The 3,010-nt window shown below is 40.4% G+C and overlaps 1 pseudogene; it reads left to right on the forward strand.

Moving 5' to 3' along the window:
- Positions 1–639: 639 nt before the first annotated feature.
- Positions 640–2,740, forward strand: LOC101407732 (importin subunit beta-1 pseudogene; annotated as a pseudogene).
- The last annotated feature ends 270 nt before the right edge of the window (positions 2,741–3,010 follow it).

A 3,010-nucleotide genomic window follows, 5' to 3' on the forward strand; every position in this document is an offset into this window, starting at 1 on the left:
GGGGAGCAGCTGCCACTGCTAACAGCAAAGAAAGAAGGGGGGAGAGAGGGAATGGGAAGAAAAGGATGATGGGTACTATCAAGGAGCAAATGAATGAACTGTGGTGACTCTGACTCCCTTCAGACCTTCCAATGCCACTGGACCCCCAGCCCCTATAACCAGTCAGAGCTGTAACTGAAGATGCCAAGTGTCACCTGAGGAGAAGCAACTGCGACCATCTTTACTTTGGAACTGATCTCAGCCTTGAGAAAACCATGTCTCCACCTCTGCTTGAACTAGAAGCTGAGTAGAAGTTCCTGGAGTGTGGGGTGGTGAAACTTCCCAAAATTCCTTCTGGAACTGTCCAGAGTGCCAGAAAATTCAGAAAACAGCCAGATTGGCAGGGTCGCAGCCGGTCTACAGATCAAGAACTCTTTGCCATCTAAGAATCCAAACATCAAGGCACAACATGAGCAGAACGGCTTGCCATTAATGCTAATGTTTGACAGAGAAGCCAAGAACTATTTTGCAGACTTTGGGCACAAAAACTTACCAGCTTAGTTCTTCCTCACAATGATGGCTGATGTTGTTGGTGCAGAGATCCCAGTGAATCAGTGTTCAGAATTCATTCTTCAGCTGGTAGCCAATGTCACAAACCCCAACAGCACAGAGCACATGAAAGAGTTGACACTGGAAGCAATTTGTTACGTCTGCCAAGATATTCAAACAGAGCAGCCACAGAATGAATCTAGTGAGATTCTGACTATCCTAAGAGGAAAGAGGAAAGAAGATTCTAATAGTAATGTGAAGTTAGTGGCTACTAAGGTACTTCTGAGCTATTGGGGTTCATCAAAGCAAATTTTAACAAAGAATCTGAAAGGCAATTTCTTTATGAGGTAATCTGTGAAGCAACCTATTATCAAGATAATAAGATAATAAATGACTAGATTACAGAATCTGATGGAGAAAATGTTCTTATATTAACAGTACATGGAGACACATACAAGTCCTGCTCTTCTTGTGATCACAATTCAAGTAAAACAGTGACTTTGATGAAGTGGCCTTATAAGAAAAAAAATTCTGGTCCAACGTCTGTGATGACAAAATAGCTTTGGTCATTGAAGCTTAAGAGGCAACAGAACAGAAAAGGCCCCCAGAGCACACAGCAAGATCTATGCCAAGGGAACACTACAAATGAGGTTCCAATTGTCACACAGACACTAGCAAAGGATGATGAAAATGATGATGCTCCTGGCCACCTGATGTGAAGATGACATGGTGATACCAGGATACTACTGTGACGGCTTTTCCTGTATCTTGGAAGAACGGAAACCCAATAAGTTCAAATTCCTAGTTATACAGACAAAGCCTATCTTAATATAATTAATCAAAGACCCCTGTATAAGTCTTTTGATATACAAGTATATAGACTGAGGGCATATTTTGCAAGTTGCTTCACGAATTTGGCATCAGTGATGTCTACTTGGCTTCCCTGCTACAATGTCTGATAGAAAGCTTGAGTTCTGAACCCAGGATGGTGTCAAATGTGTGCTGGGCTTTTTCTAGTCTAGCTAAAGCTGCTTATGAAATTTTATAAGTGATGATCAGGTAAAAGCAACTACTTACTGCTTATCCTCATATTTCAGATGTTCACGGAGACCGCAAAGAGGCCTGATGGCCACAAGAACAACCGGAGAAGTGTTACATATGAAGTTTTGATGGAAATTGTGAAAAATAATACCAAGTACTATTACCCTGAGTTCAAAAATTGACTCTAGCACCTCTGGCTTAACTGTAATAAGTGTATTGATACAGGTAAAATCACATATAAGAGCACTTCCGATAAGACCCAATTCAGTGACTTTCAGTCTTTACTCCACATAACTCTTCAAAACGTTCTCTAAAAAGTGCAGCATCAAGACGAAATAATGATCTCCTGTTAAGGATTTTCCAAAGCACAGTTGCATCTGGGGGATGCAAGAGGGTGACCCGATGGTAGTTAGCACCTTAGAAGAACTGTTGGTTGGTGAATTCCTAAAGTATATAGAAGCCTACAAGCTCTCTTGAGTATAAGTATTTTATAGAAAAATTATATCGAGTGCAAAGTTTTATTGGAGACTGTAAGATAAGTGGAAGACTTATGTCACACCTTGAAATCCAGTATCTTACTTTTTATTAGTGGAGAACATGAGGAATGAGAATGTCCATAGGTCTGTAAAGCCACAGATTCTGTGTGTTTGGTGATATTGCCCTTGTTATTGGTGGAGAGTTTAATGAATACCTAGAGGTAGTATTGAATATACTTCAGCAAGGCTGCCAATCCCGGGTGAACGGGTCAGACTGTGACATGGTGGATTATCTGAATGAGCTAAGGGAAGGCTGCTTGGAAGCCTAAACTGTAATTGTCCAAGGATCAAAGGGTAATGCAAGACCCAGATGTACTGCTGATGTACTGCAACCGAGAGTAGAGTTTAGTCTATTTTTCTTTGATCACATTGCTAGATTTGAGGATCATACAGAGAGTGTAGGTACTGGTGCTGCTGAACAGATAGGAAACTTATACAGCATTTGGAGAGGATGTACTGAAATAAGTAGCAGCTAGGCTGATGATTCTTGAAGCATTAACTGAAGAATAGAGATTCAAAACTAACAAAATAAAACCCTTGCACCATGGACAGCAAAATAACTGAGGAAACTGAAGAACCAAGGTCGATCTGTGGCCATTGGTATGATACCTAAGATCCTCACTGGAAATGTGTAATCTTTTGAAAAACCTGAAAGTAAGGAGTGTGCACAGATGCTGAAAACACACCACATTGAAAGTCCTACCACATAGTGATTTTGAACATCTTTTCATGTGTCTGTTGGCCATCTGTATATCTTCTTTGGAGAAATGTCTGTTCAGGTCTTTTGCCCATTTTTTAATTGGGTTGGTAGTTTTTTTGTTGTTGAGATGCATGAGTTCTTTATGTATTTTGGAGATTAAGCCCTTATCAGATGTATGGTTTGCAAATATCTTCTCCCAATTGTT

This window comes from Ceratotherium simum, chromosome X (genome assembly GCF_057802395.1).
Source record: "Ceratotherium simum simum isolate JZ-2026a chromosome X, ASM5780239v1, whole genome shotgun sequence".
Lineage (NCBI taxonomy): Eukaryota > Metazoa > Chordata > Mammalia > Perissodactyla > Rhinocerotidae > Ceratotherium > Ceratotherium simum.